Below are 14,140 nucleotides of genomic sequence, written 5' to 3'. Positions count from 1 at the left end.
CACTAGCTACAAATTCTTTCATTTCTTTCCCATGCGCAAAGGCCACAAACACGGTCCCAGTGCGGTCAAATTAAACCTAGCTACAGTAATGATTCAATATATTAAGGACAAAAAGGACAGTTAAACGTTTATGAAATTACAAAAATTACCACTCGTTCTATATCTATCACGATACAGCTCTCGCTCTCTCTCATATCTCTTTTAGATCCATTTCTCCCCAAAATCAAAATCTCTCTTTCCATTTCTGCAGCTAAGCAACAAAGTAGAGTTGCAAATCGAGGCTCCGATGGCGAAGTAATCAGTGAGGTGACACGGCGAGGCGAGTGGCGAGGCAACCGGCGAAGCGAGGCGGCGAGTCGGCAAAGTGAGGAGTCTAAGCAAGTGGGTCTGTGAGCTTTTTCAATTTTGACCATCTGGGTCTGATTCAGTTTGAGTTGCAACACACATTTCTGTGAGCTTTCAGAGTTTGTGTGAAGGTTTTGGGTTTGCATATTGGTCTGTTTGAAAGGGGTTCTCTGTGGTATGTGAAATTTCAGGGTCTGTGAGCTATGGGAGTCTGAATCTGGAAGAGTTTGTGAAGATGGGTTTGTTAAAGGTAGAGACTTGGGATGGGAGCAAATCAAAGGGAAGGAAGAAGAAGGATGAGGCTGTGGAGGAAACTGGGTGTTGGATTAAGTTCTCTTTTGGGATTTGCATGCCTTCTTCAAGATCCAAAGTTGATAGCACCATGACTGGGACTACTATATCTTTTGGTAATTTGCTACTGTCCTTGTTTTTCTTTTTTGGCAAATTCTTGTCAAGCTGCATTAATTTCAAGGATGGGGGTTGTTCTGTTTTTGGGCAATAAATGTTAACATCAAGGTCCATGGAAATGGTTTTAACTCAAAGCATGTTTGGTGGTCTTAAATTTCATTAAGCAAAGTATAATACTCCATCAAAATCAAATCTTTTCACTCTAAATCTGATTTTTGAACGTTTCAAAAAAAAATCTGATTTTTGAAGAGAAATGATTAGAGTTGTAATTGCCAAAGCAGTTTTGGGCACACTCTGTTATCCCTTATGCTCTGTGTTTTCGGTTGACTTACAGGATGGAGCTAATGAAAGCAATGCTGAAGTGAGCAAATGCAAGAAGGCCAGGCTAGTATACTACTGGGGGTCAGTATACTACTGGGGATCAGTACACTACTAAGGGTCAGTATACTACTGGGGCTAGTATACTACTGGAGGTCAATATACTAATGAGAGTCAGTACTCCAAGAAATCCTGCTGGAGAAACTTCAAAATGTGTTGTTTATAAGAAAAACAAAGACGGAATTGTTGTAGGGAAACAGAATTGAGAGTAAATTGCTGTGTATTCTCATTGATAATAGGGGCCTCTTTATATAGAGGATTACAATGCATAGAATCTCAATCATACAAGGAAAGTAATCGTACATTGAATAGGAATCTAGATCCTCCTAATTTAACCCTATTACCACTAGAGCAAGTAACCTAGAGTTTGGGCCAAACACAAATTAGGGTTTACTTGAACACTCCCCCTTGTGTTGCCCAAACGCGGTGCTTCTCTCGTTGCCTCATTAAAAACTTTGCCGAGTAACAAAAATCCAGTGGGACAAAAATAACCTCGGTCGAAGGGGAAAAAGAGCACAACACACCTTTCACGTTTCGAGGTGAACATGTAGACATCTCCCCCTGATATCTGCGTCTCCCCCTAATGACTACGATCATGGGAGTTCAGATAATTTCCACAAGCCAATTCTTGCCACATGTTTCTCGAACGTGGATTTGGGCAATGACTTAGTAAACAAGTCTGCCGCATTATCCTCATATCGAACCTAGTTCACTTTGGTATTTGAGGAGAGTCTATTGTTGCTGATTATGCTTGGTGTTGTCGCTTTTGATGTAGCCTTGCTTCGTTTGTTCAAAACAAGCAGCATTATCCTAAATGCTCGTAGGCTCATATGTGGTAGACTTCAAACAACAATTTTTCGAACATGCGTAATTATGAATCTAATCCATATACATTCACGAACCACTTCGTGAAGAGCAATAGTCTCTGCATTGTTCGAGGATATAGCGACTAGGGTCTATCCTGTAGACCTCCAAGATATCACAGTCTTTTCCCATGGTGAACACTTAATCAGTTTGGGAGCGACCTTTGTGTGGGTTAGAGAGGTACCCAGTATCAGCAAAACCTTCCAAAACACTTATATCTTTTTGGGATGGGGATAGGGAACACAGGCCAGCGTTGGCAGCGTTTCTGGTGTGTGATGGGTTCGAATCCATCTTCTCTCTGTAGGGATAGAACAAGCTCATATCAATCGTACATCTCAAGTACTGAAAGATATCTTTTACACCAATCAAAATGGCGTTGCGTTGGCGCAGAGCTATACCTTAGCTAACAAGTTCACTGCAAACGAGATGTCCGGTCCTATGCATTGAGCTAAGTACAATAATGCGCCTATTATACTCAAGTAAGGTAGAAGCCTCTAGCACATCTTCGTCATCATCCTTCAGACGAAGGGGATCCTTTTTAGGATCAAGACTACGGACAATCATGGGGGTACTTGAAGATTTCACCTTGTCGAAATGTCTAAGCATCTATCGACACGATGCTCAAGTTCCAAACTGAGACATAATCATGTTCTCCCATAATCTTTCATCTCAAAATCGGCTTTCAAGTGCTCAGCGGTTTCCCTCAACTCTTTAAGGACTTCTAATGAAGATCATGTCCAACATGAACTGCGATGGAATCCGAAACTTGTTATGGAAACGCGTGGGCATATCCCTTCCCAATCAAGTAGTCATTTTAGTGAGCGTTTCAACCTCTTTGTAAACGTGCTCCGTGGTCCAGAGGCACTTGACTTGGGTAAATGAAGTTCACCATGAACCTTCATGTATATTCCGTATCTAAATCCCTATAGAGATACGTAGAGACCACATTTGTAAGCTTCATGTTCAGTTATTCGGAAACTACCAAACTGACAGGGTAGTGGAGTGCAATGACATCCATTACGAGAGAATATGTCTCATCGTAGTCGATTTCAGGGCGTTTTATGAGAAGCCTTGCTCCACAAGGCGAGATTGCCATCTCTTTTTCTCATCACACTTTCTAACGAAGACCCATTAGTCAATAGCTTTTATATTAGGAGGTGTTGGCATTACTAGCTCGAAAACCTTCCTCTTCGTTAGAGAATCCATATTAACCTGGATCGCATCTTTCCATGTAGGCCAAATCTCTCTACGTTGGCATTCATTCATCAACAAAGCGTGGTTCGATATCATCAGACTCAACAAACTCATGCGCAACTACATCAACAATTATGATGGAGTTTCTATCTCACGTCTCATGTACACTAGTGTAAGTTTCATAGAGCTCTATATTCTCGGGAATAGGTTTTGACGTTGAGGTGTCCCTTAACGATAACCCTAACCCGGAAGATTCTCATGAGACGGATTTTGAGTCTTGATGATCAAATGATTGGAATGTGCCAAAGTGTCATTCGAACCTACGGGCCTCCCATGCATCCTAGCTGGGGCCATGGCCTGTAACGCCAGATTGCCACTCTCTTTGGCGTTGGCGCCATGCCTACCTCCGTGTAGGGTGGCGCTACGTCCTCTAGTAGGGACGTCCTTCCTTGCAGGCTTGTTTGCAACATATTTGTGTGATCTCGTCACTTTAACAGGGATCGAGATGAGACATAGTGGGGACAGGCCATGACAATTCCTGTTGTTCCTGCTGAACATCCGTGTTCTTATCTCCCCCTAACAACGGGAAGACTGTCTCATCAAAGTGACAACCCGCAAATCTAGAGGTAATGAGATCATCTTGCAAGGGCATTAAGTGGCGGACGATTGTTGGAGTCTCAAATCCAACGTAGTTGCCCATTCGTCTGTAAGGACCCATCATAGAGCGCTGTGGAGGCACAATTGGCACATAAATGGCTCACTCAAATATGCGTAAGTACGATACTTGTACCCAGTCACTAGCTGTAACGCAGAGGTATAGTGAGTGGCGGTGGGTCGTAGACGAATTAGCATAGCTGCATGCGATATTGAATCACCCCAAGCGGATATAAGGAGATTGGTGCGCATTACCAACGTCCGAACTATCATCGTAGTCGTTTCCACAAGACCATTTGGGTCACTATAAAAAAGAATTGCAATGGCTTCACCAGTTTGCATCGGCGAGAATTTGCCGTCGCCATTGCTTATGCTTTAACTTCGGCAAAACTTCGTCGTCGCAAGAATATAAGAATTATGCTACACAGTTGATGTGCCGTCGCAATAAGGGTGGCAAACCTGCTACTGCAACCAATTGCCGTCGCATAAGGGCATGAGACGGGAGACAGTCGCAAAGTTTTATCTTTCTTCTACGAAACTCTGCCCAACAAAAATGTAAAAAACTTCACTCCCTCTCACTTCCTCTATCTTTTTCCGTCTTCTCTCTCCTTCCATTGCCATAACCCTTCCATCATCCATATCACCATGACCTTGGAATCCACCGTCAGTGTCTTTACTGTTCACTCCATTGCCACACACCATCGCCGGGACGACCTCTACCACACCTTCATTTACCGGTTTCCTGTATATGAAATTCCACATACATCATTTCGACCGGAACCTCGTGAAGAGAGATCTCATACTCAATTCAATGGGCATTTGACTAGCCTCTCAGCTACCCGCGAATCTTCCTCGCTGATCTATGGTCTTTATCTAATCTAGGGTTTCTAATCCATGTTCCAGATTTAGTTTCTTTTTTCTTTCTGTTTAGGTTCTTTTTGATTCAGGGTTGTATGATAATGGTTTGAGTTTAGCTCTTTATATTCCAAATTTGATTTAAAGGCTTTATGAATCCTGTTTCTTATTCTTAAATAGAGGTATGATTCATTGATTTTGACTTGGCATGTCTAATTGAAGCCAAGGGCTTGGGTGGCATTTATGAGAAAGATGTGAGAAAGGCTCTTAACAGCAGATCTCAGAAGCTGAGGTGAAAAGGGTCATTGGCATTCTCATGGGTGAGTTAATAAGCAAGATTCAATCTTTTTCATTGACCTATTGTCTAATTAGTGTTGCAAGTTTAGAACTTTGAGATTATATTGGAATGTTTCTGTTCGATTTATTGGGACGCCTATCTCACTATACTTGAAGCACAACTCAAAAACTATGCTGTAATTCTGAGAAGTTTGATTTCAAAAATATTGATTTGGATCTTTTATTGTGTATGTAAAATGATATTGAAACTTTAGTGCATTGAGGGATACACAAATCTCCCTTATATATTACCATGGTTCTCAAGTCTGGTAAGATGTATGTCTGGTGGTGTTTCAAGGATTGCATCAATGGAAGTTGGGTGAAAATCTTTGCCCCTAATCTACAATCTATTACTTTGTGCTCTAATGCCATTACTGAAAACTGTTCAATACAGAGCTTTCCTAGGCTCGAAAGATCTGTCATGTGGTCTTGGAATAGAGGTCCCATATTACAAAGACGAAGATTAATGGTGCTGTCGATCTTCTTATTGGTTCATCTCAAGTTGAAGTTCTTACCATATCTTATAAGAACCTACAGGTTAACTTACCTATCTGTACAATTTTGATCATGCTAGCTTCCTTCTGTCAGAAATTTATTTTGAACTAGGTGGTCTACCATTCTTATTTATGAAACTTGAGACTTTGAGGATTAAGAATCCCTACTGCAGGTTGAACAGAAGATATATCCCAGATATAGCATGCATGTTCAAGAGCTCTCCCTTGTTTTAGCGACTCTTTCAAATGAAGACAAAATTATGTACGTTTTGCCTTATATATGTTCCTGTGGATAGCTATATACCATCTGTATAAGAAATTGTTTGCTAATGTGTTGTCTCCTTGTTTGATTTCTCTTAAATAGACTAGTTAATTCGTTTCTATATATTTGGGAACCAAATTTCCTTTATGAAAAGTATTATCCTCCAGGTGCTTGTGAGCTAATTAGAGCTGGATGACATAATGGAAAAAGCACTTGATCAGCAGCAATTTGAGTTCTGTATTATGCATTAACAATTTCTACGGTCATCATTGAATTGGTAATTCATTCTTCCAATCTTCCTAGGAAATCTATAGGAATAATAGAGACATATAATCTAGGATGCACGGATACGTGAAAATGGTCGCGAATCCCGTACCGATACGGGATACGGGTCGGATACGGGTTGGATACGCCTGGATACGCGTATCCAACGTATTCAGGTTTAGATACGCACTGGATACGATGGTATCTGTTTTGGATACGTGTTTTTGTAAATAAATTGGGTACGCGGGGGCATAACAGACTTTTTAACCCTAAAGAATAGAAGAAAAAAATTAAAAAATAAAGGAGAATCCAAACCCATCGTGATTCTCCAGGCTTCGTCGATCTGTTTTTCTTCTGCTCTTCTACTTCGCCCAAACACAGAGGTATTCTGACTATTATCCTTCTCCTTCTCCTTCTCTTCTGAATTCAATCTTTGGGTATGGTATTTTTGATTGGGTATATGATTTCTGGGTTGGGGATAATGTATTGTTCATTCAATTTTCAATATAATCGAAAATTGAATTGGTTGAGTAAAGAATTGTGTTGTCCAGGAACAAGAGTGATAGAGGAGAAGCTCTTATAGATGAAAACAGTGGGGTTATGGATGAAAACAGTGGGCGTATCCATGAGTAAAGAATTGGTCCTAGAGGAGAAGCTCCGATAGATGAAAACAATGGGGCTATGGACGGGATTCAGCAAAGAAACGGTTCTTTTATAATTATAATTATATATATATAATTAATTAATTAAAAAATATTTAATCGACGTATCCTTCTCGTACCCGTATCCTAGAATATTTAAGATTTGTCGTATCCACGTATCGCACCGTATCGTATCCGGATACTCGTACCCGTATCGGTGCTACTTAGCATATAATTGTAGAAATGATACTTTGTCATTTTGTTATCATGCCTTATTATGTATTGTCTAATCACTTAATGAATGTTGTTTATAGTACTGATGATTAGCATGATATGTCAAGTCATCATATGCAAGATAAGAGTCTCAAGCACTTTGTGTAGGTAATTATCACAGACCACGTACAATAAGTATATGTTTAGTAAATGTAGAAGCAGTTTGAACTTTAGACTGATCACCAGTTACTTACACATTTGCTGGCTATAGTGATGTTGAGTTCTAATTGTAAAATTGTATTGCAGGTGTTCATTGAGACGTGATGGAACTTGTGGAACATAATACATTGAGGCAATCCTATTGGATATGGTTCAGGCAGAGGTAAATGACTCCTATGATATTTGACCAAAAGTTAACTGATTTTCTAGCCTTCTGTTTTTTCAATGAATACATGAAGGCTATGTTTGTTACATGGGACTGGACTGGATTGGAGTAATTTTGCTTTGATTTTGATTCCCTCTTCCCTTCAACCCCGTCTAGCTTCTTCTTCTCATGTATCTACTGTGATTTGTTAAATTAAAGACTATGGATTGATTTTCTATTAACAATTGGTGTCTGGGTAACTTGATTTGCTAAAAATTGATTGGGTTTTTTTTTCTCCTTTTAACAATGTCTGTGTTTTTATCTTCTTCTTTGGTTGGTTGTTTTCATTGATTTTGAATGTTGATCAATTCTGGGTTTTTTCTTTCTTTTAACAACGTCTGTGTTTTTATCTTCTTATTTGGTTGTTTGTTTTCATTGATTTTGAATGTTGATCAATTCTGGGTCAAGTAACTGTAACTGGTCATGTAACTGACCATGTCACTGACCAAGTAACTGTAACTGGTCACGTAACTGACCATGTCACTGACCAAGTAACTGCCATGTCACTGACCAAGTGTCTGTAACTGGTCAAGTAACTGACCATGTCATTGGTCAAGTAACTGACTATGTCACTGGTCAAGTAACTGACCATGTCACTGACCAAGTAATTGTAACTGGTCACGTAACTGACCATGTCACTGACCAAGTAACTGACCATGTTACTGACCAAATATCTGTAACTGGTCAAGTAACTGACCAAGTAACTGTAACTGGTCAAGTAACTGACTATGTCACTGACCAAGTAACTGTAACTGGTCACGTAAGGGATACAATTTCTGGATTTGTCTTCAGCTTTCTCATTCCAATTTTCTTTTCTTCTCACAAACTCATAAAATCGTTCATGTCTTTACAAATTACCAACTTTTAGTCCAATACACAAACAAACATGGGATAGGACTATTTTGACTATTCTGCTCTTTAGTCCTAAGCAATACCAAACATGGGTCAGGTATTAACATAGCATATCCCAGGTTAGAAGAGTCCTAGACTATTATAGGAAATAAGGTGGGGGATAATAGTCTCACGTAACAAACACCACCGAAGATTTCTGTTGTAGGAGGCTTCTTTTTTTTTTTTTTTTTTTTTTTTTTTAAGGAAGTAGGAGGCTTGCAACAACACTAGAGTAATTGGTACGTGAAGTGTGAAATATAGGAAGATTTTACCCTGCAAAGTTTATTTTAAAGTAGAGGAAGATAACTACCCCCTGTAAAGCTTATCTTGTAAATTTTTGTATAAGCTTCCTTTCTTTTTGTAACACTAATGAGACGAATAAAAATGTAACTTTGCTTAATGTGTAAACTTAATTCCCTTATACTGCTTTTATCCACACAAAAAATCTGGCATGCATATTTGGGATTTGAAAGACATGTAGTTTGAAATAAAACTCGGGGCTATCTTATATCATCCATGTACTATCTAGACTGAAAATTGGGATCGTTTCTACAGATCAATTGATGTTGACACTTATACTTTTTGAATATACATGTTTGTTCATTCAGATCTGTCATGAAATACTTATGTTCTATTGATGCATTTATATGATTGGGAGTTGTGATAACTATACTATTAGCTATTCTTTCATCAACTTAGAGACACATACTGTTATGAGCATGTCCTGTTTGTCATTTGAGACCTGTGCATGTAACTTGGAATTCTATTTACAGTGCATGTAACTTAGACTTATGCATATGAATTGAATAATTTTTCGTGTTCCTTCAGGATTACTTGCAGCAGCCCCCTATTCAGGAACTAATTGGAAGGGATCTTCATGATATATAATGAATGGAAATTCAGACATATTTCGAGGTAAGTATGGAACTATGGATTTAGCATTCTTCAAATCAACTACTCTAGCTTTAATCGAAGAAAGACATGGATTTAGCACAGTATCTATGTCATGTGTACATCTCCCATTAATTTTCCATCTTTTTGTTTCTTTAGTGAATGCTTGAAGATTTCTGACTTTCTGTTATAGGAGGCTTGCAACAACACTGGAGTAATTGGTACATGAAGTAGATCGAGGAAGATCCCTGCAAAGTTCATCTTGAAGTAGAGGAAAATAACTAACTTGTAAAGCTTAATTATCGATCTTGTAAATTTTGGTAGAAGCTTCATTCATTTTGTAACATTCATGAGGAAAAGTAAAGTGTAACATTTCCTTTTATATAAGTTTCATTCCTTTTTGTATAGCTTTCATTCATTTAAAAAAAAAAAAAAAAATCGGCATGCAAAAGCATGCCGAATTTTTTTTTTATTCATAAATAATATTTTTGCGACGGCATTTTTGCCGTAGCAAATGACTTTTGGTGATGGCAAAAAACTTCAGTAGAGGTTGGTGGCGTCGCCATTGGTATTTGCGACGGCATTTTGCAGTCGCAAAATTCTTGCGACGGCAAACGTTTTGCCGTCGCTAATAGTCTTGCGACGGCGAATTGCCGTGGCAAATACCATTGGCGACGCCACCAACGGTGTCGGAAGAATTGCCGTCGCAAAGCCGTCGCCAATGCTCTTTTGCGACGACATTGCGCCGTGGCCATTGCAATTTTTTTTTGTAGTGGGTGTATATATGGGAATATGATGTCCAACATCAATCCCATTGCAATATCCATCGAAAGTCTTTCAATGTAAACTCTCTAGCATAGTCAAATCCAATTGACTGAATAGGATGATCTGGGGAGTAAGCCTGTTGTCATATGATATGTGCTAGGAGTGTAGCATAAGCAGCATTTATAGGTGGACAATGGCATAACACGTGACCAACGTGTTTGCGTGTCAACCAACATCATGAAATATTTAAGCGTCCGCAAGTTGGTTAAATCAATCCATAGAATCCCCATGGATTCTATGTAAGAACAGAATGAGTATGTTCATTTCCTTTGCATAGGACGGTCTTAGTCCTAATTTCCCTAAGGAACGAGCTTTGTAAAACGAACGAGAGGCTTTAGAAGCAACCAATGAGTATTTTGGTTAGGCCTGAGCATCTGAAACGCTATTTAAAGCAAGTTGGGGATTGCAGCATCACCTGGGGCACCATCACCATGATGGACGCTATCCATGGCATTATGGATAGGGACTGCGCTAGCCCTAGGCTAGTGGTGGACGGAGGCGGTGCCCTAGGTAGCTGCGTCGGTCACACTTAGTCCATAAATCAACTTTTGATTTATGCTTCGTTTCGCTCAAAAGAAATGATGTCCATGTGAAGTCTTTAGTAGACGGATCATCATATCGTGACCAGGATGACCTATCCTGTCGTGACAAAGCCAATATGTCTCTAAATCCAAGAGATCTTCTCTCGTAACTTTATTGGAATTAATAGCTCGAATAGTGACATAAAGTCCACTAGAGAGACACATAAACTTCTCTAAGATGCACCTTTATTCGCAATCATTAGAGGTATTGCAAAGGAACTCATTTCCGTTCTCTACATGCGTTTTCGCATGGAATCTGTCGGCTATTCATAGGTGTGATTCGCCCTAGAAGAGTAGAGATTTCTGTGACAATAATTAAGGTGTCATTTGGCAAGTGGAACTTGGGCTATTCCATATCCTTGAATTAATACTGATGGCCCAGCCATTGTAGTCACAAAAGTCATATGCTCATAATCAAAATAGAGTCATAAAGAACTCGAAATTTTATTCATAAGCCAACGGAGTTACATCTTTGTCTCTTTGACTAAACAAAATCTAATCCAAAATGATAGCTAATGCAAAACAATGGTAGTCGTCTAACTTCTTTCGGTAATTCCAAAATAAATGTGACCAGGTGGGTAGAGAGATGAAGATGGAGCAAGGCTCGCTTAAGTACCACTAATCTCAGAACCTTCCTAGACATCACACTTACTTTGAGTGAACCTACTTTGAAGAAAAACTAAACCATTGGCATTTACTACAAAAATATATAGCAATTTCTTATTACATCTCTTGGAAAATAAAGACTTAAACAGAATTGGCGATCTATTGATCTCAGCCAGATTTGTAGTCTTCAACCCTTCACTCTAGATCATCTTCTTGATCTTCTTGTTCCATATAGTGAGCTTCTCTTGCTTCACAATATGTTTTGTAGGCGGTGACAATTTCTTCACGAGCTCTACAAATGTGTGCCCAATGATCAGACACTCCACATCGAGAACATACATCTCTTTGCTCAAACTCCATTGATTGAGGCACTTTGAAAGCTTCATTTAGATAGCTCTTAGTGTTGGTGGCGCCACCAACATGGCCAGAGGAGTTGCCTCCCTCTCTCTTTCCACGTTGACCTCTTTGGTTCCGTGTTCGCCTATTTTGGCGGTTACCTTCCCAAGTAGAGCGATTATATGGACCAGAACGTCCATAAGTATCCCTAAGATTAGGGTTTCGCTCTTGGCGCCTTCTCTTAGGGGCGCAACTATAATTGGATTCCGGAATATGCCCTGTTCCCACGGATCTCGAATTATAGTTCTTCACAAGGATGTTGTCATACTTTTCAGCGACATTCATAGCTCTAATGAGCTCATGAAACCTTGTGATTCGTCTTGCAGTAACATCGATTCGATAGTTCTTAGCAACCATCAATGCAGAGGCGGGGAAAGTAGAAAGAGTCTTCTCAATCAACATCGCATTTGTGATCTCTTTACCACAGAATTCCATTAAGGATTTAATGCGAAGTGCTTCCGAGTTGTAGTCAAGAACTGACTTGAAATCACAAAAGCGGAGGTTATGCCATCTCACTTCTAGGTTAGGAAGCAGGGAGTCACGGACGTTGCCAAATCTATCTTCGAGTGAGACCCACAGCCTTCTGGTGTCTTCTTTATTCATACACTCGTACTGGAGCGAATCATCCATATGACAAGTCATTTGGATGATGGCTTTCGCCTTATTTGCCTCTAAGGCTGCTCTATTTGCTTCCAAAGCTTGAGCTTGCTCAACAGTTAGCACGTCCTGGCTGGGCTCGAGAATCGTATCCAAGATTCCATCGGCCTTAAGATGTTGGCGGATATCACAAACCCACCTGTGATATTCAGAGCCAGTTGTTCCCAATGGAGCAAAGTCCAATTTGTTCAGGTTACTCATCCTGAAAAAGAACAAGAAATTAGGGTTAGTTTCGGAGCGAAAAAGGCTACCACGAAAACATATAAAATTTCTGAGCGTAGTCACTTCCAAGAAATTAGGAATTTCCGACCGTAGTCGCTTCCAAGAAATTCGATTCCAAGAGAGGTTGGATTAGGTCGAAACAATGATGTTTGCGGTCGATCGTTTTATCTCAACAAACTCTAAGTTTGGAGAACTCTACAAGCTCCAAGCTTAGAGTGAGCACAAACCCCCACAGTTCGGCTTAATTTGGTCTCCCCTATGATAAAGAAAGGGGGGTAGAAGAAGGGAGGTGGCAAGTCCCCGAAAAAGAAGAGAAATTGAATTTAAAAACTCTAAAAACAGGAACGTTTAGTAAAAAATACCTCGAAATAGGTCGCCGGAAAAATTTGACCGAAAAATTGGTCGAAAAAATCGCCCGAAAAGTGGCTGGAAATCGGCCGGAAAAATCGCCCGAAAAGTGGCCAGAAATCGACCGGAAAAATTGTTGACCAGAGGTTGACTGTTGACCTATGCTAACGTGGCAGTGGGTCCCTATATGCTGACGTGTCAGTGGGTCAGGGTGCTGACGTGTCAATGGGTCAGGGTGCTGACGTGACGGTGGGGTCTGCGTCAGTGGGCTTGGGCTTTTAGGCTTTTGGGCTTCTAGCCTTCTGGGCTTCTTTTGCTCTCTCCTTTTTTTCTTTTTTTTTTTCTTTTCTTCTCTTCTTCTTTTCTGCCGGTTCAAAATGCAGCTGCTCAGGTGGTCGGTTCAAGTCTTTTTAGGCCGGTTTTTGGACTTTTTCTTCCGGTTCCTGAAAGTTCAGATCAATAAGCTTCTGCTACCAAAATTTGGTGGAAATTGGAGGTCCGGAAGATGGTGAACCGGTGGAATATTTGCTGCGAGTTGTATGGAGCTTCCGGTGGCCGGTTCGATAGGTTTCCGGCCGGTTCTTGGGGTGGGTCCACCAGTTCTAGACTCCTGGGATCGAGTTCTTCAATGTGTGAGGTAGAGGCAGAAAAGGGTTCAAGGTTTTGTATTCGGATTCAAGGTTTTTAACTTCTTGAATCGGGGTTTGGCTATTTGTTTCAGGGTTAGGGCTTCGTACTGATAACGTGTTGTAGGGAAACAGAATTGAGAGTAAATTGCTGTGTATTCTCATTGATAATAGGAGCCTCTTTATATAGAGGATTACAATGCATGGAATCTCAATCATACAAGGAAAGTAATCGTACATTGAATAGGAATCTAGATTCTCCTAATTTAACCCTATTACCACTAGAGCAAGTAACCTAGAGTTTGGGTCAAACACAAATTAGGGTTTACTTGAACGGGAATATAGAAATATTATTTTTTTCATAATGCTACTGACATTCAGCAGTGTTAATTCACATTATCAAACCCACAAGGGCAGATTCGTAATTTACTTGACAATATAAATAATTTAAAAAGAAAAGGAATCTAACAGCAAAATATAATACCTTGCGCATGGGCCCTACATACTAGCTCATGGGAATTTCAAAAAGCAGGCCTGCTAATGGTAATTTATGAAAAAAAAGTATAGGTAGTGGTAATTTACTATAATAAATGTATCATGTTCCAAATCTGTTACATAGGGTTTTTACATTTTTTTTTTTTTTTTTTGGCAAGAGAATCTCTTGCATAAAACGCTGGACAATATTTTATATACGGGTGATGTGTACATTCTCACATTCTAAACTGTCCATTTTCTTTTTTATACATATTGAAGTGGGACTCCTTG

At 39.8% G+C, this 14,140-nt stretch overlaps 2 long non-coding RNA genes across 3 annotated transcripts; both read left to right on the top strand.

Moving 5' to 3' along the window:
• Window positions 1-4,762: 4,762 nt before the first annotated feature.
• On the top strand, window positions 4,763-5,762 carry LOC112200804. Its single transcript, XR_002936459.2, has 3 exons — window positions 4,763-5,018; window positions 5,429-5,503; window positions 5,702-5,762. It is a non-coding gene; the product is annotated as an uncharacterized LOC112200804 (long non-coding RNA).
• Window positions 5,763-6,338: 576 nt separating this feature from the next.
• LOC112200551 lies at window positions 6,339-9,496 on the top strand. Of its 2 annotated transcripts, none has more exons than XR_005810207.1 (5): window positions 6,339-6,437; window positions 6,591-7,076; window positions 7,215-7,290; window positions 9,052-9,138; window positions 9,308-9,496. It is a non-coding gene; the product is annotated as an uncharacterized LOC112200551 (long non-coding RNA). The 2 variants fall into 2 exon arrangements; XR_005810206.1 differs by having other exon boundaries at window positions 6,377-6,437; window positions 6,606-7,076.
• Window positions 9,497-14,140: the final 4,644 nt, after the last annotated feature.

Source organism: Rosa chinensis, chromosome 4, assembly GCF_002994745.2.
Source record: "Rosa chinensis cultivar Old Blush chromosome 4, RchiOBHm-V2, whole genome shotgun sequence".
NCBI classification, from domain to species: Eukaryota; Viridiplantae; Streptophyta; class Magnoliopsida; order Rosales; family Rosaceae; genus Rosa; species Rosa chinensis.
This window is presented reverse-complemented; position numbering and strand designations above follow the sequence as displayed.